The following is a 23,570-nucleotide window of genomic DNA, read 5'->3' on the forward strand; positions in this document are numbered from 1 at the left end:
TTTCTGGTCTCTCTGTGTTCTTTATGGGGCGGATTATGGTGGAATGGAGGGGAGAGTTGGGGGAGAGCAAGACTAACCCACTGCTTGGAAAAGTGGGGGATCTTGGGGTAGCAAACAACAGCATCAGCAAAGCTAGGCTATGCATACAGCTGGTTACAATCAGAAGAGGGTAAAGCGGAGCTGCAAGCAAGCCATTCTGGCAGATTCCAAAGAGCTGCTTCTCCCTTTGCAGGGAGAACTACAAAACTGGTAGTTTGACAGCTGTACAGCCAATGCAGAAAAAAGGAAGCCTGCTTTGTTTTTCTAACCACAGACATATCCCTGCACCCATTTCATCAAGATAATTAAAAGTGGAGAAATGGATTTGATTGGTTTGTTGAAGCCCCCGATTAAGTCACAGTTTTACTTCCAGGGGAAAGTTGGTTTTTTGTTTTTTGAGAGCTGTATATGTATCTAGTACATTTTCATCCTTCCTTCCTCCAAGAAGCTCAGAGCCATGTACATGGTTCTCCCTTCCCCATCGTATCATCACAACAACCCTATGAGGTAGGTTAGGCCATGAGAAAGACTGCCCCAATGTCTTAAAGACAACCACACCACAATATTTTTAATTTGGCAAGCCACTATCTAAAGTGGAACAATTAGCACTCTCCGAATGACTAAATCCTTTTTCACATATCTTGATACATGATGGAAGACAGTTTTTCTGTTCTGATCCTTTAGTCCTGAGAGTTTCTGCAAAAACCAAAAAAGAGGTTGATGTATTTCTTTCATTGTTGGTGGGGAGGGGGGCAGTTTTTTGCAACTTCAATTGTATGAACAAAAGGATAAGTAAAGCATAGTAAAGAGAGAACTTGAGCTGGGGAAATTCCAAGAAGCAAGCTGTTTTTCATTACTGAACATCTTTCCACATTGTTAAAGAGTTTTTCTATTATGCTTGGTGAAGAATTCCATATAATTAAAAATCTTGCACAACCTTTCACCAAAAGATGTAGATCTAGTAAAAAACCACTCAGAAGAATCAATCTGAGTTTAACGCAGATCACAAGCACAGTCAAAGGGGAAATTCTGATAACACTGGCAGTTGGAGAAAATTGTTAGAATGTGAAGATTGTCATGGTCTAGAAAATACAATGTTCAACGCTATATTATGATGATGATCCAACAAAGAGTAGGCAAGCTGTTGAGTATTACTAATAACTATTAGTGACTAACACGTTATGCTGAGGGGTATATTTGTATATTGAAAAGACATGAAGTAGATCTTCATATGCTTTGCATACACAGATGCACTGTTACAATGTCTATCAGTGAGGATCAGGCCACTTAAAGCCATGGGTTGAGGGCTGGTTTCTCCACATGAAGTCTTACTGTACTCCGGGGGGAGGGAGGGATGAAGAGCAGCCATTCCCCTATAAAATACAAAGATAAATTCATTGAAAGTGGCAACCAAACTGATTCCTGCTCTTTGTGAGCTCCCTTCCACCATTAAGAATCAAAAGTCATTAGCTAAAAATAAATCTATGCTAGAGAAAGGTTTACAGGAACCTTTAGAGCCCTCCCTTATAATTGCCGCCCTTTGTTCAATCATCACAGAAAGTGAGTCAGTCATACTTCCTTTTGTAATAATTAGTCACTATTGAAATTGGGGAGAGTAAACCAAAGGTATTTATCAGACCTTTGCACTCAATTGTAACTCTGCAAAGAGAAGAAAAACCCCAACAACAAAGAATCAGGGACAAAGATTCTTGGATAAGGTAACTTGAAACAACCAAGTTCAGCATCAAGGTGAAGAAGACTGCACTGGGGGTCTCTTTTCACAATTCAGGAAGCTTTAGAATAAGTTTTAATTACAAGTTTTGACCTCTATCCATCTGCATTTTCTGAAGGCTTAAGGGCATTTAAGTTTCCTTAAGAGCCTGCAGTGATTTCTGCTGAGTCTCTCCTTCCACTTCAGACTTCTACTTTGCCCCATGTCTTCAGGGTCCTGTGGCTCCAGAGTCAATATTTTGAAAAGAGGCTCCATGGCCTGCTGAGGGAGGATGAAGCTGGCAGAAATTGCTGCCCCATATGAAAAAACGTGAGTATTTAGAACTGCATGATAGGATACAGCCTTTACAAATTAAAAGGAAATTAAAATTAAATTTTAAAAAAAAAGATCTAAAAGTAATAATGGTTGTAAAGGAGGGGAATGGGTGCTACCAGTATGAGGTGGGGGCAACTGTGGACATGTACTTGATGCAGTGAGCTCCTGGTTCTTTCCCTTGAAGTGAAGGAAGGTGGAAAAACTAAGGCTGCATCCACACACACCTCTGGATACTGCACTACATAATAGAGATGGGCATGAACTGCAAGACAAACTAAAGTTCATCATGAACCAGGCCAGTACGTGCTTTGTGAACCAGCGGTTCGTGGAAGCCTGTTTTCCACAAACTTCCACAAACTGATCTGCCGGTTTGTTTAGTTTGTGTTAAACCCTAATACCCCTTTCTGTGCCGCTTTGCAGCAGCAGGGAAAGAGACATTTCCACCTCCAGATCAGCTGCTTGTCAGGGATCTCCCTGACAAGCAGCTGATCCACACCTGCAGGGGTGAAATGCCCCTTTCCATGCTACTGTGAAGTGGCAAGGAAGGGGGCATTTCAGCCCCCAGATCAGCTGCTTGTCGGGGATCTCCCCACCAAGCAGCTGATCCAAGCCAGTGGGGGTGAAATGCCTCTTTCTGTGCTGCTTCGCAGCAGCATGGAAAGGGGCATTTAAACCCCACAAACCAGTTCGCGAACTGGAGCAAGTTTGTGAAAGTTTGTGGTTCGTGAAACAGGATGAACCACGAACTGCACAGTTTGGTTTTTTCCGGGGTCGTTCCCACTTCTACTACATAACAATAATTTGTAACTAGACAAGCCAGACAAGGATGTATATTATCCCCGTCTGTTCAACCTATACATAGAACATAAATAAAGCTGGATTAGATTTAGATGAAGTGGAGAGAAAATTGGTGGAAGGAACATTAACAATTTGAGATATTTACTGGAAGAAAATAGTGAAGACTTGAAATTACTACTGATGATGGTTAAGAGTGAAAGTGGTAAAGCAGGATTACAGCTGAACATCAAGAAGATAAAAGTTATTACTGAGGAATTACACAATTTGAAGGTAGATAATGAAGAAACTGAAATTGTTCAGTATTTTCTAATCCTTGGCTCAATCATCAAACAAAAGGGAGACTGCAACCAAGAAATCAAGAAGATTTGAGTCTTGGAATGGCAGCCATGAAAAGAAGGAACTAAAAGATCCTTAAGGACAAAGATGTGCCACTGGGGACCAAGATCAAGATAATTCATACTAGGGTATTCCCCGTTACTATGTATGGATGTGAAAGCTGGACAATTAAGAAATCTGACAGGAAGAAAGTTGATTCATTTGAAATGTGCTGGAGGAGAGTTTTACAAATACTCTAGACAGCCCAAAAGACAGATAAGTGGGTTCTAGATCAAATCAAACCTGAATTCTCCCTAGAAGCTAACATGACTAAACTGATGGTGTCTTACTCTGGTCACATCACAAGAAGACAAGACTCACTGAAAAAGACAATAATGCTAGGAAAAGTAGAAGGCAGTAGGAAAAGAGGAAGACCTAAATTGAGATGGCTTGACTCAATTCAGGAAGCCACAGCCTCCAGTTTGCAAGATCTGAGCAAGGCTGTTAATGATTGGATGTTTTGGAGGTCATTAATTAATAGGGTTGCCACTGGTCGAAAGTGATTTGATGGCACGTAACACACATAACACAGAGAAGCCAGTCCAGTTGCAAATGACTACATAGTGCATTGATAACATCCACACATCATTAGATATTAGGCTATCTGAGAAAGGCAGAGATGTTCATGGAGGTGACTCTCAGGAACCTTCCACTCTGAGCCATTCAGCTCCCACGCTGTCAGTTCATCTGCTGTTAAGAACTAGGATCTTGGGACACAAAGATGACATCGATCAGATGGTAAACCAATATCCTTACACTGAAGATACCCTTCTAAGGTTGAGGAAAGAGAGATTCCTTGGTAATGAGAGATTCAAGAAGTAGTGTTCTCAAGGAAGGTGCATGAAAAAACACAAAATAGGGGTGATCAGAGATGGAAGTTCTAAGCCTAATTAACAAATCAAAACCAACCAGTGACTGAGTCCAAATGGTATCAGAAGAAGGGCGGTCATACCCTGAAAAGCTTGTTGGTTTCTAAGGTGCCACTGGACTCAAATCCTGCTGTTCTACTGCAGACCAACATGACTGCCCGCCTAAAACTGGGTCCAAATGGTATCCACTGCAAGGTTCTTAAAGACCTCAAATGATTGATTCCTAACAGTAACATGCAAGTTGTCACTAAGATCACTCTCCTAATCAGAGGACTGGCAAGTAACAAATGTAATGCTGAGGGATTTTTTTTTTAAGAGCCAGGAAATTACAAGCCAGTTAGCTTAACATCTGTTCTAAGTAGATCAGCGGGAACTGTTATTAAAGATAAAACTTTTAAGTAATTAGAAGAACAAGCTCTACTGAGGAAGAGCTTTTATAAAGGAATATCTTGCTTCACCACCCTTTTGAAGTTAAGCAAAGGGATAACTGTGCCAGTAGACAGATATTCTGTATTTTGACTTATAAGGTCAAGAGAATCCCTCTCTAAGCCACCCGAATATATGTGGCAATCATGGAATGAAGAGGACAGGATATAAAGCCATGAAAGCTTAAGCTGAAATAAAATTGTATTAGCCTTTAAGCCTTAAAGTTTAAGGTGCTGCTAAATTCCTGTATTTTCTTTAGGGTTTTTAAAAGTCTGCTTTCCTTCTACAATACTGTAGTATATATCTGCCCTCGTTTTTTTAAATAGCCCTGTGTGGTGGAGCAAACATCAGCATTGCTGGCCTCCAGAGCTAGATGCTCATGCCTATCCTTTTTTATTATGCTGACACTTGACTGGGAGTTGGAGGGGCTATCCTATAAAATGAATTGTCTCCATTGCACTTCATTTTGGAATCTGTTGTTATACCTCAGTGTTGCCAAATTCATAGAGTTGGAAGGGGCCTTACAAGCCATCTAGTCCAACCGCCTGCCCAATGCAGGAACAGCCTAAAGCAACTGGCCAAGTGAAATCATTTGAGTAGCATTATGTGAAATGAGGACCTGCTGAATCAGACCAAGAGTCTGTCTGGCCCAGCATCCTTTTTGCAGCAGTTGCCAGCAAAATCCTCCATCAATGAATGGCAACAATAAACCCTTTGTGCTGCTAGTGTTTGGAAGCAAAATGGTGCTTGAAATGAAGACATCACTAAAGGATGGGCTCCTGGAAAGCATTTTGATTAAACAGAGACGGGGAAGTATCTGTCAGTGTAACCATGCTCAAATATTGTCAGAATAGGGAGCAGTAGAAGAAATGCTGATGTCAGAAAAGCCCTGCAATTTACATACAAGGACAAGTTTGCTGTGACACCCACACACACACGCACACTGGATCCCTAGAGGGAACAGATAGCTGGGGAGATTTCTCACAGGTATATGGTAATAGCCAGCATATACCCAATGTATTAACCTCACTCTCTTTGATCAGATGTTGAGTAACATGTATTGGATGGCTTCATGTAAGTTTCTCTAACTGGGCAAATGGCTCCCCATAGCTTTTCAGATCAATAAAATGGAGGAAAAACTTAAGCTGCCACTCCCTGTGGCCCTGATCCAACTAAGCTCCAAGCTCTTCAGAACCCAGCTCCCAGATCATGTGTTGCCACCATAGGTTGAGGACACTAGGGCTTTATAATGGGCAAGTTGATGTTCCCCAGAATGCTCCTCTCACCCAAGACAGTAAAAGGATGCAGGAAAATAAAGACCAGTTGGAGAGGCAGGAGTGCATGATTGTAGAAAGAAAGCCATCACCCTCTGGGCTCACTTCCCAATTCAAACAACAGCTGGCTATCTGACCAAGGGGGCTTTGACTCTGGAAAGCTTGTAGCCCGGAAATCTTGTTGGTCTTTAATGTGCTACTAGACTCAAAGTTGCCACAATATTAAACCAGCACTGTAGTCTCCAAGGAGCCACCCCATTTACCGTGGTGCTTCCATCGATCAAGTTGAGGCCGTTCATGCCCATTTTGAAACTTCGTGGTGGGTCCAGTAGCACCTTAAAGACCAACTTGATTTCCCAGGTATCAGCTTTGGAGAGTAAGAAGAAAATCTAGCTGGTTTTTAAGGTGCTGCCGGAGCCGAATCTAGCTTTTCTACTGCAGACCACCACCACCGTACGGCTGAAACTTCGCTTGAAGAAACGTCTGATCAGTGTCAGCGGAAGGAGCTTACGCGCAACGAACACCGGCTCTCGGCCAGCTATCACCGAAGTCTAGGGCAGGTCGGCCTGCCACCGACAGCCCGCGGGGCGGGGCGGCTCTTTTGTTTTATTGGCCCAGGCAGAAGCTGGTCGCGAACCAATCACGTCGGGTCTGCGCAGTCAGCGGTGGTCTTCTTGAACTGTGCTCTTGGCGACCAGGTTGGCGGGCTTGATCTTTAGACGTAAAGGGGACGGCTTTAAGGCTGCTGGGAGCCCCCCTGAATCTGCCAGGCGTTCTGGGAGGCGGCGGTAGCCGCCGCTGCTCTTTGCCAACAGCGAGGGGAAAGCACTTCGAGCATGCTCACTCCGCGGCATTCTTCCGTTTGTTGCCTTAAACGGGAGATCGCCGCGAAAGCCAAGCCTGAGCGCTGAGTGGCAGTAGTTTCCCCGCCCCGTTATGCACCCCAGCCGCTTTGGGTGTGGCAGCTGCTGGCCGGCATAGCAGAGCCCTGACTCAGAAAGGGGGTTGAGATTCCAGGGAGACGCAGTGGTGCCTGTCGTTTGAAGAGGAGGAGGGCAGGGCTGCGCTCTTAAAGATGCAGGCTCCTTTTCTCGTTTCATTTTTTTTTCTTTAGTCTTCTGCCGTGGCTGAACTCTGTTTGTTTTATTTGTTTTTCTTTCCCGCGGAAATTGTTAGATTGAAAATGTATTGTTTATACAGTAGTGATGTGTAAGCAACTTCTGGGTTTTCCAGGGGGGAACTTTCAGAGATCCAAAGTAATGTATACTTCTTGTGCATTTGTAAAGAGTAGGCACTAATGGAGAATATGGCAGGCTTCATTGCATGATCCATTAAAATGAGGGGGGAAGTGCAAAGCCTTTTGGCTTTGAATGCTGTAAGTTTCACTTCTACCAGCACTCAAGTTGGAGTACGTTTCCCTTTTCTTTGCAGAGTCGCACTTTGTGCGGCTAAAATCCATTAACTGAATATCGGATTGTTCATACAAATGATTCTTCCGGTGCCTTCTGCCTTCCTCCGAAGACTTGTGTTGTAATTGACCAGCCACTAGCATAGGCATGTATGAAACAGGCCGTGGGTTTTTTCCCACCAACCAACCATTATAAAAATTTACACCAGCCATCTGTGGTATTAGCTCCATCACATGAGGCATCACCTTAAGTCATGTTCTCTTTTCTCTCTCCCTTCACTTCATCCCCTATGGCTGTGTCAATACACACATACCTAGGTAGGGGTGAGGCAATGTGTTTCCATTGCCCGGTTCTGGGAAGTCACATATTCTATTTACCTTATCAGTAACCGCAGTGCTAATATGGCTGTGTAAGAGACTCTTCATGTGCAGACCTTGGCTTTCTTCATCCTGCAGGGTCTTGGTGCTCAGCCTCCTTCTTGCCTTCTCCAAGGCAAACTGGTCTAATTTTTTAAAAAGAACTCCTTTATATGTCACGTTTGTCTCATCGTTCATAGGCAGTGTTCACTTGTTATATTTCTGGTGTCATCAATGGTTGTAAGAGAAACCACTGGATTTTGTAATGGGAAAAGTGGCTGCCAAATTGTTAGATATTCTGTGGCATATATCAAGCCATCACTTGCAAAACCCTGAATGATGGCATCATGGCATGAACAAAATGGGGGAAGGTGGAATTTGCCCTACCCTTCAATATAAACTTGCCTCTAGGGAAACCTATTTGTCCCTACCCTCTTTATGTCTGTTGTGCCTGTAGCCAGGCATTATGTACTGAGTTACTCAAATACAACAAAGAAAAAACATGAAATGGGACACTCTAGTGAGCTTAAACAAATAGTGGGGAGGGACAGTTCCCAAGCTGGCGTTATCCAAGCTTATTCCTCAATAGTCACTTTCCCAGTGTGCTTGTTCCCTGTCTCATTCAGCCTTTCACTCTCAGCTAGGCATAATCCCAATGATTTTTACAACCCCATAAAGCACAGTACTTACATATCTAGGTTCTTTGTATGCACAATTGCAGTAGCAGCACATTCTTTGCCAGCCCAACCGTGCTGGTAACATGGTGAAAGAAGCCAATTAGCAGTAGAATCCTAAGAATGTATACTCAGAAGTAAGTCCTACTGAGGCCAATGGGACTTACTCCTTAGTAACTGTACTTAGTGTTTCAGCCTAACAGTAATCTTAAAAAACACTTTCCTGGGAGTAAGCCACAGTGTCATGTTGTGGTTAGATTGCTAGACTAGGATATGTGAAACCCAGGTCCAGATTTCCAGTCTGCTGTGGAAGCTTACTGAGTGATCTTGGGCCAGTTACATAGTCTTAGCCTAACCTCTCTCAGAGGATGGTTGTGAGTAAAAACGGAGGAGAGGAGAACGATGTAAGCTGCTTTGGGTCTCTATTGGGGAGGAAGGTGGGGTATACTCAAAAGATTAGTTTCAGTCTGCCCTGGTAATAATTTAATAGGGCATAGCAGCAACACACACACACACAGCAGCGTTATGGCTCAACCAGTAAACCAGTACTCCCAACTTTTTGGGAGTGGGATCCACTTCTACCCTTATTGTACTTTTTGGGACCCAGTTGCAAAATAACTCCTTGCTACTTTCCCCCTTCTCAGCACACACTGCTGGAGTCTCACATCTGTGTTAACATTAATGAGCAACATACAAATTTGCCATGGAGCTCCTTTTCCAGCTCATCCTTATCCCGCTGGTCTCACCTCCCAGTCCTGAGGGAGTCATAACCGGTTGTTTAAAAATATTGAGTTGCATGAAATGGAAGAGCTTGAGTCTCAATGTGCCAAAAAGAGACTATTCCACAACTTGCCATAAAGAATACAAGAAAGGTTAAAGGATATATGTTTACGCTCCTGTGTAGGTTCATTGCCTGAATGGGGATTTCTACCTGACCTTGTGTGAGGGGACCATAGTTAGACTGGAAATCATTCGGAGAAAGGTAGTCACGTTAGGTTGCTGTCACCAAATTTATTGTAGTATAAATTAGTGTCCTCGTCATTGATGGGGAAGGTGCAGCGTTAGTTGGCAGAGAAAGAGTCAGGCATGAGTATGAGGTGTAAAAAGTGAGGCCCTCACTTTTTTTCGGCCCCCGAGTGTTTGCGCGCGGCGTACAGCGGAGGGCTCGCGCGCAGCGGTCTTCGGCGGCGTCTAGGCCGGGCGGAGGCGCTTCGGCTCCTTTAACTCCTGCGCCCATCCCCCTCGCCAGGGCTCAATCTGAGCCGCATGCACATCCTGCCGGGCCAAACCCCACCTTCCCTGCGCGGAGCCGGGGAGGGTAGCTGCTCAGCTCGAACTCTGCGGTGATGAGCGGCGGCAGGGTGTAGGAGCCTCATCACCGCTGCTGCTCTTCAGCCAACAAGGAAACGGAGCTCTGGCCTCGCAAGGCAAGCAAGTAAGTCTGTCCGGGCATTGCTCAGCAGCCGCCCTCAGATCCGATTAAGAGCTCCTCGCGAGGTATTGCTAATTCTAATGACCCTTCCCTGCTCCTACCGCAGGGCCTCGGAAGCCGGCTGCGCACACGCGCCCTGCTCCTCTGGGGCTGAGGTAGCGGCTTCTCTCGGTGCCAGCGTCGATCTAGAGGAGCCAAGGTGTCCCGAGGTGCTCCTCGTAAAGAGTGGCCCCGGTCTCCACTGGACGGCCAGAGAGGTTGGGGGCCTGCTGCAAACTGCAGAGTTGAGGGTTTCCCTCGCAGTTGGGCGAGGCTTGTGGCTCGAGTCTGGACGACGAGGAGCAGAGCAGCCCCAGGGCAACTTTTCTCAGAATGCTGTATATGCAAGCAGTGGGGTGGGGACTCAGGAGAATCGGGGTCGGGAAACATTTCTCCTTCCATTTCCGCTAGGGCACTTTACTGGGTTTCAGACACCCCTAGGCTTGGTGGCTGCAAGTAAGTCTGGATGGACGCCAGCTGATGCGTAACTCTCGGGAAGGCCCTGGGCAGGCCAAAATCTTGCGTCGCCTTGGGCTCTAGAAGAGGAAGCGGCTGTTCTTAGGCTTGTAAAAGGGGGGGGGGGGATTCCTTGCCACTGTTTCAAAGCCAACCCTGATAAAATGTCTGGGGATGCCCTTCTTCCTCCCACCACGCCCCTGCACTGATATGTGGCAGTGAAATGCCAGACTAGGGGAACAGGCAGTTTGGAAATCCAGAGCTGTTATCCCGTTTATTCTTGTCTTTCTAATGCCGTTCTTCTGGGAATGAGGTCAAACTACAGGTTGTAGGAAGGGGAAAGGAAACATTACTAAAGCGGTTGGGAGAATCTCAGCAACAGCTAGCAGCAAAGTAGAAATCACACAGAACAGTTCAGGTTATGTTGGGCTTAGGGGTTGAGATGCTGCTGTTTTTTGGGGTGGTTACAGGTGCTCCTGCTCATGATCCCAAGGACCAGGAGGGAGGCCAACCTTTGGAAATGCCCATCTGAGCTGTACATGTAGGCATCCATGTTTCCCTTCTGTGTAAGTGGGTTCACATGTTACAGTTCTTGAACTGACAGTGTTTCCAAATCAAGCCTGAATTCTCCTTAGAAGCTAAAATTACAAGACTAAAGCTATCGTACTTTGGTCACATCATGAGAAAAGTCAATAATGCTAGGAAAAGTGGAAGGCAGCAGGAAAAGAGGAAGACCCAAAACAAGATGACTGGACTCAACGAAAGAAGCCACATCCTCCAGTTTGCAGGATCTGAGCAAGTCTGTTAAAGAGAGAACGTTTTTGAGGTCTTCCATTCATAGGGTGGCCATAGTTTGGAAACAACTTGACGGCACATAACACACACACCTTGGCCACATTACAGGCCAATGTTTGGTCTAAGAAGGCTGCTCTGTGACAATCTGAGATGCACAAGTAGCAGCTATCTACTTATGGCACAGTATCTGTTACCCTGCTTAAACAACCAAATACATTTTGAATGTCAGTGGAAAAATCGCATTCTCTGTCACTTGGTTTAACTGTGCATCCAAACTGCCTGTGTGCTATGGAGTTTATGATGCTTGATGAATGACTAATAACTTCTCTGTAGTTGGTAGACCATGAGATGTAGGCTGAAAATTGTTGTGCACACAATATGACCATATTAAATTGTGATCCCGATTTCCTTTTAATCATTACAGGTATCCAGTTTCCATGGACTTGTGTTACTGCAAGCCCGGCCAGCTTAAACTGGTGTCTCCCTACCATTTTTGTCAGATTTTCCTTGTTGCAGTTCCCTGTAACCTAGCTGCTGTGTTCTTCTTGCCCCATACATTCCTGTGTTGGAGCTTCTATATTTTTTCCCTCTCGTGTGAGCTACCCTGGGATGGCTCAGCACAAGGCATGAATATTCTTTAAGCTTTGCTGGGTGTGGCAATTCATAGCCTTTTACAAATCTAGGAAAACAATGCATATAGTGTGTGTACATACAGCTATAACATTAAAACAGGAATTACAATAGATATTTTTCTCTCGTGGGTGAGCCCAGCTTTCTCCTACTTTTTCAATGGAAATGACCGATATATGTAGCAGCTAGTTCAAATATTCATCGTACCCTTCCCATTGTGCCTTGGAACATTGTACAGTTATACATGTGTTGTTATATATTTAAACATTCATGTCATTTTTTTAAACAACTGGAGAAACTTGGGATGCAAAAATAGATTATGATGTCACAGACACCACACAATCTTTGCTGATGTGCTGCAAACTTGTGGAACTGGATTTTAGAAACAATAGTTTGAAAAAAAATTCAATAAACGAACTTTCAGAGTGGCCCCACTGTTCAAATGATGTGTATTTGTAACCAAGCCTTGGCAAATGTTCTTCGGCTCTTGGAGTCACCCCCAACACAAAATTTAGAGGAGCCTTCAGGAGCCACAAAATTTAGGACCCTTCAGGGTTTTATATTTTAATGCCTATGTTTTCAAATTATTGCTGCCCCAAAACCTAGCTCTAATTTTTTCAGTTTCTCACCATTTTTAAAAGCTATAGCAAGTGTTGTAGTGTATAAATAAATATATGTTAACACTGGTTGTCATCACAACAAAAAGCTAATCTCTATCCTTAACCTGTATAAACTTTGTACATCTACTGAGAATCACCAAGAAACACTTACAATAAATGACTGCTGAAAATACTAGGTGCTGCATTAAATTTCTATGCACCTTAATGCCTAGGATTTGTTAAGCCCTGTTTGTAACCATAAACTATTCAGTTATAGGACTGCTGCTCACTTTGAAACATGGATCAAGTATGAATCTTGGATTTGATCTGTCTGCCATTTTGGAATCAGGGTTCCTAAAGTAATATACTACAAATAGCATTAAATGTTCCAGATTGATTACTTATTCATGGAAGGAAAGTTTTGTATTCTCTCCCCCACCCATCCAAATGGAAAACCAAACTCAGAGTTCAGACCAAATTATGCAAACTAAGGTTTTCTGTGGTCATAGATCCAGAGGAGTTAGCCGTGTTAGTCTGTAGTAGCAAAATCAAAAAGAGTCCAGTAGCACCTTTAAGACTAACCAATTTTATTGTAGCATAAGCTTTCGAGAATCAAGTTCTCTTCATCAGGTGCCTGATCAAAACAGATCACTCACGTGATCTGGGGGAGCCCAGTGATGCCTGGTGTGGGCTTTCGGGGACCACAGTTCTCTTTGTCAGATGCAGCTGGCAGGGAGAGCTGTGGTTATCGAAGGCTTATACTACATAGGAATTGGATACCTTCACTGCTACAAACTAATACGGCAAACTGACTGCACACCAAAAGGAGATGTTTACATTTCCAAGCAAAGGAATGTTTTGATTGCCTCCACGCTAATTGCATTCTGTCTCTTTGTGATATATGTTCTTTCCTCTCTCTCTCTCTCTCTTCTCCCCTCTTCTTCTGTATCTGCCCAGTTTTGATCAGGCATCTGATGAAGAGAACTTGATTCTCGAAAGCTTATGCTACAATAAAATTGGTTAGTCTTAAAGGTGCTACTGGACTCTTTAAGGTTTTCTGAATATTTTGCTGAGTTTATTCTGCATCTACTTTTTGGGTTTCCAGTATTTTTGAGGGGAAGGAGATAAAGGTTGGATTAACAAAAGGTATGGAGATAAGTGTGCAGAAAGGAAATGAAAGTGGGCAGTAGGAGATTTCAGGAGCAGGAAAATGTAGCTTTGTATCTTGATTTCTGGAAACTCTGTCCGAATATACTGGGTATTGCTGACAAATTAATATTTTCCTTTGCAGTGATACGGGCCAAGAAGCACATACTTGTTTATATTGGGAATATTTGCTAGTTGCACCAAAGTTGCAGAGTCAGGACAGTGTAGAATCGTGTGGTGTAACACTCTCCATGCCAGCATACTGCAACAGATAAAACTTGATTTTGATTGGAGCTGATTCATGTTCCTTTGCACTTTTGCAGTAGCAGAATAAAAATTAGAAACCTAATCCAAATAACCCTGCTCCCTATTGCAAATCTCCAGCGAATCCTACTGCACATGAGTGGCACACTTGCACAGGAGTACTATGCGGAAAGCATCTGGCTTCTGGTAAAACCAGCAGGAAAGACAGTACAAAAGGGCACGGGAGGAAGAGGAGTCAGATGAAGCTTCCAGATCAGATAGAGAAGCATCACTGTCCACATCCAAGGGGGAAAATAACACCCCTAGTATACGGGCATGCTGAGTCGCTTCTGTTCCAATAATGCTGTATATGATCGAGTCACTGCCCACATTTGAGCTAATCTGTATGGTCCATCATGCCCCCAGTCATATGGAATATAAGAAACTAGGATTCAGCTACTTTGGTCTATCTGCTTAGCTTCCTTACCCTTTCTAGTCTATAGGATGATATGCACTTTAATCACTTTTTTCTTTGAGCAGTTTCGTGCAGACCTTGGTCAGGGTGTGCTTGCTGCAAAGGACTTGTGGAAATCACAAGCAGAAAGCTTATTACATTACAGCAGGAGCCTGATACCAATGCTAAAGCAGGGGCAGGGAGCTAGAACTTGCCAAAGTACAGCATTGTGTATCTAAAAGAGAAGGAATAGGAGGAATACCTGGCCGCCTTGCAGAACACCCTTTTTAGCAGGCAGTCCCAGTTTATTCAGTGTACCCTAAAGCATTAATCCAGGGTATTCTGGGATTTGAAATATTTGCAGATCAGTGGGTACAGTGTAAAGCTATGTTTGTTTCTACCTAAAGTTACATGAAAGGAGACTGAGCTCTTGGGGTGGCTGGGCACTGATAGGAGTTTCTGTAGTCGGCTGGGATGCTGAATGGTAATGTGCTTGGGCCACACCACTGTTATGGTGCTTGAAGTTCCTGCTTCTTCCTTCATCTGTGACTTTCCAGGGTGTGTACAGTAGAAGTCATATTCTTTAACTCAATGCTTGGAGTGAGTACCACCTTTTGCATAAGTTTTGTACTTGTAATAATCAGTTGATAAAATCAGCAGATTCGAGTTGTCAAAAAATCCATCTGGACTGTTTGTCTTCATGCTGCAACTTAGAATTCCTAGAATTTTCAGTCTAGTGCAAGTGTTCTCATAAGGCCAAAGTTCTGTCTAGTAGCTGCTTCTTTTGGTCTGGTGGAAGAGGAAAAGGGAAGTAAATCAATGCAGGGTGCAGCTTTAGTGCTCATGTTGTAGAGGAAAAGTGCTTCGTGCAGTCCTAAACTCAGTTACTCTTCTAAGGCAATGTACTTAAATGGACTTTGAAAGGTTAAAACACTGCATTGCATAGGATCTCAATACACTGTTCAAATAGAAAGCTGCCCCATTGGGAATTTGGAAGTGCCATTTTTAGTTCACACTGACAGGAAATGGAAGTAGCAGGAAGTGCTTCTGTAAAATCAAATGATTATGCCAGCTGTGCTCCACTCTTCTCAAAGTTGCATGGGCTTGCTCAAGTGTGCTGGAATGGGTGAGCTTACCAGTTTCAAGGGGGTGGCAGGGAGAATTCTCTTCTGCTAACAAATGTTTAAAAGCTGACTAATCACTGGCTGCTCTGATTGGCAGAGTGCCAGGTTTGAAGGATGTGCTGAGGAGAACTAAAAGGAAGAGCCACCAGGAAGGAGATCATGATGAATGGGCCGGGCAGTGTAACTGCAGTTTTGAATTTTGGAAGCCATGTGGCTCTCTAGATGTGACCTACAGACACTGGGAATACCTGATTTCTGGAGAAGAGAAGGATCTCTGGATGTGACATTCCATCCACATGTCTGTTCTCTTTGGCAGTTTTTGGATTTGCTTCCCAATAATTGTAGAACTGGATACTGTACCTGAGAAGAAATGTGTGCAACTAACACTTGGACTTCGGGATTCATAACAAACTCTGCCTTCCAGTGATGCAAAGATAGCCATTGTGAGATGCTCCAGAATCTAATATTAGCTTTGAATTTAATATTCCTTTCTGAGCACCTCTTGGGGCCAACAGCTTCACAGCTGACTCTAGTTCTGGGCTTCAGACATAGCAGAAATGACCAGCTGTTGGCCATGACTCACAAAAGGAAGAGAGGCAGGAGGGTCTGCCAATCTTCACTGCTCCCCACTGCTCCTCAATATGGACATACAGTTCCCCTCCCCTCCCAACATTGCATAGTGCTTTGGAAAACCAGACTAGCAGAATTCTGCTTTAACTGTTTGTGTGGACTTGCTCTGATACTTATAGGACCAGATTCCTTTACAATATTGCATTGCTGAGGTAGTTCTCACTTTTCTGCTAAGCTGTATGTGTGCCAGGGGCACAGGTCAGTACCTGGGGTAGGCACAGTGAGAGAGCTTAGTGTCCCCTCTCAGAAATGTTGCCTAGACTGAGGTAATGCAGCTGATCTAGACAGGGTCATAGGATTGCCTCTCTAGGAGCATCCTGCACATTTCCTGGATCAGGAGAATTCTGGGCTATTTTCACCTTGAGCTGCCTGAAATTTCTTGCTGTACCCAGCAACATCTTTATGACACAGGGGCTAAGTATATAACCTGCAGGGCTACTGGGAAGATTCCCATGACAACTGTATGAACAGTACCAGATGCTGCTGGAAGTAAGAGAATAGAGGGATGATTGGTTGGGGAGAGTAAACTCTACTGGGCATGGGGTAGGAAGGCTGAAGCATGTGAGAGACTGGTCAAAACAGTTACATTCTCTTCTAAAGGAGTTAATATCCAAAGAGGTGTAATACCAGAAGTAATTACTCACATATGCAATACTTTCCAGTGAAATCGCAGACACACCTAGTATCATCAGATCACTCACGCACCACACCAGTAATAAATACTATAGTGCCCTAGCAGTGTGATCCAAAAGACAATAATGCTGTTGCTACATTGTCAGTGTTTATAATAATGTCAGCAATATCATTAATAAATAAGGCTGCAGCTCTCTCTTTAGAATCACGTTGCCCACTGCTGGTTAATTCTTCCTTCCTTCTGCTACTTTCGTTAGAAAATTTAACTGCGTTCTGCCTCCACTACCACCACCAGCACACACTGTTTTAAAACGCTTTCATGTACTGGCAGTCCCAGCTCTTTCACATAGCTTCATTCTTCCTTATTATTGTAGGACTGGCCATGGGCCCATTACAGCAGAATGGCAGACTTGCATTGCAGTGAGGGCGACTGGCCTTTTCAGAGATGTTGCAGTCCCTTTCTCTTTATTTCTGTCTTTTACTTCAAAGACAACGTAAGCCTCCTCTTTTTGACCTGCAGAAATATAAAGAAAAATATATAGGCAGTATCCTGTCCCCAACTGTTTTGTAGGAAACAATCCTGTTGCCCACTTGTAGTGACTTGGTCAGTGAAAGGAGACTTGTAAAAGCACCAGCACTTGACACCTTACTAATTTTGCTAAACTGTTACTAAAATTATTTCATATATTTATTTTTGAAATAAGTTGGGATTTGATGTTTGACCTTGATCTGCAGTGCCTGTGCCTCTCTGCCAGCAATTTTTTGTTGTTGTATTTTTACAGACTTGCATTGTCTTGTTGGTGATGATATTATGATGACCCAACAACTTTCCTGCCAGTCAGGAAAGAACAGACTTAGCACAAGTCTGTGCAGCATGACCATTTTTTCCCCTTTGTCGTATTGTTGGCTTATGTTGCTTGCAGCCGGAGCTGGACAAAGTCTTTCAAGTGCAGTACACATTTGAAGCTGCTAGAAAATTCACATTTGGACAACTTCTAAGTTTGGAAACTTCAGTAGCAGAGTGGCTTGAACTTTGCAGGGTTCCTGAGAAAATAGTGAAGCAGTGTCAAAACAGGGATGAGGCCTCTCTGGAAGAGTATAGAAAAGGCTGAAAAGGAGTCCTTGGACACAAATTGGCTTGCACTTTAGTGAATAAGCACGATAGTAACCCTGAAGTCTCCCTAACAATTCCTACTGCTTCATAGTGCCTTCCCAGCATGTGTGCATGCTGTGAAATATGTGCTTGTGCAATTAGCCATTCATCGTTGTTCTTCTGTACAGTCCCACATTGGGACTGCGCAGGTGCAGGCTGGCCTTGGAAAGAGATTTCTACCTCTGAAAACCTGAAAGGGGTGCTTTGCCCTGATCGCACATGTGCAAGTCCCTTTCCCACCAAGAAGTGGTTAGGTAAGCAAAGCACCCCTATTTCCCTCAATTCTTCTTCTGCCACTGATGAAAGAGAGGTTCTTCCTAGCTCCTTCATTCATCAGTTTTTCACTACGTCTCAAAAATCACTTTTCAAGAATGTTTGCAATGCAAAATGAAAGTGCCGTACCGGTGAATACAATCTTTGCTTCCTTTATCTTGGTGAGGTTCACAGTGTGTTAGGTTTCAAACACTGCCAAAGATTCACACCAAAAGCCAGGTGTGACAGAACTTCTCAGCTTAAGGCAGCACTATGAGAGAAAGTACTCTTTGGCTCAGACAAACTGGCAGTGAAGTTATCTGCCACGAAAGTTATTTGCCCCAGTCCCACAATGAACCATCTGCTACTGTTCCGAGCACCAGGTCTTCTGATCTGACCAATCACTGTGCATCAGTTCCAACAACTCTCCTCTCGGATTCCTGCTGCACTGCGCGTGACCCCTCTATCTGGTTGTACATCCAGGTGCAGGAAACACCACTCCCCAGATCCAACCCATCTGGAGCATGCCACTTCTAAACCACCTGTGAAGAAGGTGAAAAGTAAGACTAAGCATTAGAAGAGGTCAGCATCTGCCACACACAGCAGGCACAGTCGTTCTCCAACATTGACTTCTTCCATTATCATAGAGGAGGAAATCATGGACCCACCTCAGACTCCTTCACTGCCTCAGATACCATTCTTGAATGAGGAGGAAGAGGAATATATGCCCCTTGAAGAATTGCCACCCCCAAACTTACCTACGGAACCAACATCAGTTCCGATGACCTTGCAGGGCCCTTCTCGGTTCTTGAATATACAACATCTGGCTTCTGCCTCATGATTTCCACAGACCATATCCACACCCCCAACTACTCAGTGGTGTGCATCTTGGCCTACAATTCCGATACCACCACCTGCTAATAATTGGCAGGATTTTTTGAAATGGTTGCAATCTGCTTCTGTGTTTCCTCAGTTCCAGGATCTCCATTTTCCATTCCTATGCCATTGGTTCCAGGCTCTTAATCAGTTCCCATTTTGATGGCACCAGCCCTGCCACCGGTTCCGACCGTGATGGTTCCAGCAGATACTTTTCCTGAAGTTCCACCAGCCTTGCACCATCAGTTCCGATCACTTTCACTGGCCTTTTTGGATTCAGGAGAGGAGGAAGACATTGCCTCATGTTCTGATATCGCTTCTGAACTGGCATTAGATCCACCTCCGGAGGAAATGGTGAGTGATACTGCATTGTCTTCCCTGAACAAGGACAAGGACTATCACCTCTTTTCAGAGCAAATGGTATGCATGGCCAGGGCACTTGAACTGGCATCCACCCCTAAGCCAAAGAGTAAGGTGTTGCAAACTTTATACTCTGATTCCCCTGCCTTGATAGCCTTTCCACCAGTGGAGGATCTTTTGGACATTGCACGCAGCATATGGGAAGACCTGGCATCCATCCCTGCAACTTCTCAGAAGATTGAGAAGACTGAGAATTAAAACAGCAGGATTGCCTCTTTCTGCTTACTTACCCCTGCCCATCATCTCTGGTGGTGGAAGAGGTGCAGGACTGGTACTGCCTCAGTTGCTTATCTGCCCTGGCAGATAGAGAGGGTAGGAAATGTATCCCTCTGTGGCCTTCAATTTTAGGATCGCGAACTACCAAGCCATCATGGGGTCCTACAGTTTTTTTGTTGGAAAGACTATCCAATTACACTCCGTATCTCCCTAACAACTGGCCTGCCCTTGTGAAGATCCTCCAAGGGGAGGCCACTAAATTGGCTAAACAGCAGATGACAGCAGGGAAGCACATTGCTGATTGCTCTGCCATATCAGTGACGTCTGCCACTGTCATGAGACGTCATGCCTGGTTACATTTCACTGCATTCCTTCAAGATAAAAAGAATAAAATTGAAGACTTTCCTTTCAAGAGCACACTACTGTTCTCCGAAAAAAACAGATGAGTCATTGACCCCAATGAAAAAGAACCACCAGACGTCAAAGTCCTTGGGAGTTATTGCTCCCTCCCAACTGCAACCGACCAGACCTAAAAACCAAGGGCCTCAAGCTTATCAGCACCACCCAGGAAGGTATCCCTACCATCAGCCTTATATCCAGAAGTCTTACTCATCAGCTCAACGCCACATCACTGAAAGAGGGTCAAGGGTAAAGCTGACAGACCATATTCTCCTAAGCCTGTTCCTCAAGGACATAAGTCTTTGTATTGTCGAAGGCTTTCACGGCCGGAGAACGATGGTTGTTGGGGGTTTTCCGGGCTGTATTGCCGTGGTCTTGGCATTGTAGTTCCTGACGTTTCGCCAGCAGCTGTGGCTGGCATCTTCAGAGGTGTAGCACCAAAAGACAGAGATCTCTCAGTGTCACAGTGTGGAAAAGATGTAGGTCATTTGTATCTACTCAGGAGGGGTGGGGTTGAGCTGAGTCATTCTGTAAGAGTTTCCCAGGGTGTGGAATGCTAATGGCGGGAGGCTTCACTGTAACCTGAGGAGGTTCTTTTGCATATGGATTGGTGCTTGATGTGCTAATCTTCTCTGCAGGGCTATTGTCGGGTGTGGAGTGTTTTGTTGGCCTGGTGTTTTTCAGAACTGGAGCCCATGCTCTGTTCATTCTTAAGGTTTCTTCTTTCCTGTTGAAGTTTTGCTTATGCTTGTGAATTTCAATGGCTTCCCTGTGCAGTCTGACAAAGTAGTTGGAAGTGTTGTCCAGTATTTTGGTGTCCTGGAATAAGATACTGTGCCCTGTTTGAGTTAGGCTATGTTCAGCCACTGCTGATTTTTCAGGCTGTCCAAGTCTGCAGTGTCTTTCATGTTCTTTTATTCTTGTCTGGATGCTACGCTTTGTGGTCCCGATGTAAACTTGTCCACAGCTGCAGGGTATACGGTATACTCCTGCAGAGGTGAGGGGGTCTCTGCTGTCTTTTGCTGATCGTAGCATCTGTTGTATTTTTCGGGTGGGTCTGAATACTGCTTGAAGGTTATGCTTTTCCATAAGCTTTCCCATCTGATCAGTAATTCCTTTGATATATGGCAAAAACACTTTTCCTGTAGGTGACTGTTTTTCCTTGGTTGTTTGATTCATCCTGGGTTTGATTGCTCTTCGGATTTCATTCATCATTTGGAGCCATGGGGAGGAAGAATTGAGGGAGTTTTTGAATCATCTCAACAACATCCACCTGAACATACAATTCACAATGGAGAAAGAAAGTGAGGGAAAACTCTCATTCCTGGATACCTTGGTCATCCGCAAAGCAAACTTTCAGTTAGGTCACAAGGTCTACAGGAAACCAACTCACACTGATCGGTACTTACACAAAAACTCCAATCACCACCCCCGACAGAAAAGAGGCATAATGAAAACATTAGTGGATCGTGCAAGACGGATATGTGAGCCGCGCTTTCTCAATGAGGAAATTAATCATCTAAACCACGCACTTCAGGCAAATGGCTACTCCAGAAATGAAATCCGAAGAGCAATCAAACCCAGGATGAATCAAACAACCAAGGAAAAACAGTCACCTACAGGAAAAGTGTTTTTGCCATATATCAAAGGAATTACTGATCAGATGGGAAAGCTTATGGAAAAGCATAACCTTCAAGCAGTATTCAGACCCACCCGAAAAATACAACAGATGCTACGATCAGCAAAAGACAGCAGAGACCCCCTCACCTCTGCAGGAGTATACCGTATACCCTGCAGCTGTGGACAAGTTTACATTGGGACCACAAAGCGTAGCATCCAGACAAGAATAAAAGAACATGAAAGACACTGCAGACTTGGACAGCCTGAAAAATCAGCAGTGGCTGAACATAGCCTAACTCAAACAGGGCACAGTATCTTATTCCAGGACACCAAAATACTGGACAACACTTCCAACTACTTTGTCAGACTGCACAGGGAAGCCATTGAAATTCACAAGCATAAGCAAAACTTCAACAGGAAAGAAGAAACCTTAAGAATGAACAGAGCATGGGCTCCAGTTCTGAAAAACACCAGGCCAACAAAACACTCCACACCCGACAATAGCCCTGCAGAGAAGATTAGCACATCAAGCACCAATCCATATGCAAAAGAACCTCCTCAGGTTACAGTGAAGCCTCCCGCCATTAGCATTCCACACCCTGGGAAACTCTTACAGAATGACTCAGCTCAACCCCACCCCTCCTGAGTAGATACAAATGACCTACATCTTTTCCACACTGTGACACTGAGAGATCTCTGTCTTTTGGTGCTACACCTCTGAAGATGCCAGCCACAGCTGCTGGCGAAACGTCAGGAACTACAATGCCAAGACCACGGCAATACAGCCCGGAAAACCCCCAACAACCGACATAAGTCTTTGTTCTGACTAACCAATGTTGAGTCAGTCACCTCTATTCTTTTTGGGCAGATTGTATCCCTTTGCTCCAATATGGGACTCTATCACGAATGACACTTGGGTCCTATCAGTAGTTAGACAAGGTTACCAGTTGTATTTCTCTGAGTTCTCACCTTTGTTTCTGCCTCCTTTGTTCAGGTCCCTGTTCTCCTGAGCTCAAGGAGGCCATTGTGGCTTTTAAGGGCTAAAGGTGCCATTTAAAGAGTTCAATCGGATTTTCCCCTTTATGGTTTTTTACTCCAGGTATTTTCTGGTTGAGAAGAAAGATGACAGAGTTAGACCCATCCCTGACTTTCTTGGCTTAAATAAGTTCATTAAGGTGTGCAGTTGCCTGTTGGTCGCGCTGGTCCTGCGCAGGTCAGCTGTTGTACCAGGGGTGTGGAGAAGCTGCTTTGTCAGTAGAGGGTGCCTTGCCCGGGCCACCTGGCCAGCCCTTGGTGTCCCTCTCCTCCCAGGGGATCTCCCCTTTTCTGGCCTCAGATACAACAGGTGAGAAAGTGGGGTGATGAGCCTCTAAACTCTCTCCCCACCTGGGAAGCTGCTCTTGCGCCAGGAACAGTCCTCCCACTTTCCTCCCTGGCCAGAGGATTATGAGCCCTTTTGATACCCTCCTACTAAAGGATACTCCACCCCGCCCTGCCCCCAGGGTCCCACCCTCAAGGTGAGACCCATCACCTGCACCATGGGCTGCCAAAGAGCCTTGCCCCACCCCCACCTGGCCTCTGATGGCCATCCTGCCCTATTCTTGGTCTTTTGGGCAGGCCAGCCAGGTCTAAGGTGAGCCTGCCCCTTGGCTGGCGGGCAGTGGATCTCTTTGGGCATAGGGGCTCTCCTCGGCAGCCTCTGTCACGTTCTTCTGGCCTCGCCTCCATCTGGCCCTGGCTCATGCAGCTCCTGGGCTCCCATCTTCTCTGTCAGTGTGGCTCAGCTCGGCTGCAGGGTGTATGGGCTGTTGCTCCTCTGTCACTCTCCGTCCTGCAGTGCTCTACTTGGCAGGCTGACTTCTTGGTACCCATTTGCCTCCACCATCATGCTTCTGAGCTGCAGTTGTTGTGCCCCTCCCCCAGCAAGTTGGGGGTATGGTGGGCATTGCAAGGCAGCCTGGGCAGGCTGCCGGCAGGTCTGGTGGGTCCAATTCCGAACATAAGGCTCAAAAGTTTTGCACGCTTACCTTATCCACTGTCATTAAAATTTTAGACATGGATGTATAGTTTGCAGGGGTGTTTTGTTTACCCCTACTTGGATGACTAGTTTCTGGTAATGAAATTCCCAGCATTATTCTGTGAACCTATTTACCATGCTCTAAACACTATTTCCAGTCTGGGTTTGT

At 44.8% G+C, this 23,570-nt stretch overlaps 1 protein-coding gene across 1 annotated transcript in view; it reads left to right on the forward strand.

Annotated features, from left to right (window-relative positions):
• Positions 1–9,520: 9,520 nt before the first annotated feature.
• CAPN11 (calpain 11) overlaps positions 9,521–23,570 on the forward strand; it is a 51,511-nt gene continuing 37,461 nt past the window's right edge. Inside the window, exon 1 of the mRNA XM_054977788.1 lies at positions 9,521–9,702. The gene's annotated coding sequence lies outside the window, so the exon portion shown is untranslated. The remainder of the gene's footprint in view (positions 9,703–23,570) is intronic.

This window comes from Eublepharis macularius, chromosome 1 (assembly GCF_028583425.1).
Source record: "Eublepharis macularius isolate TG4126 chromosome 1, MPM_Emac_v1.0, whole genome shotgun sequence".
Lineage (NCBI taxonomy): Eukaryota > Metazoa > Chordata > Lepidosauria > Squamata > Eublepharidae > Eublepharis > Eublepharis macularius.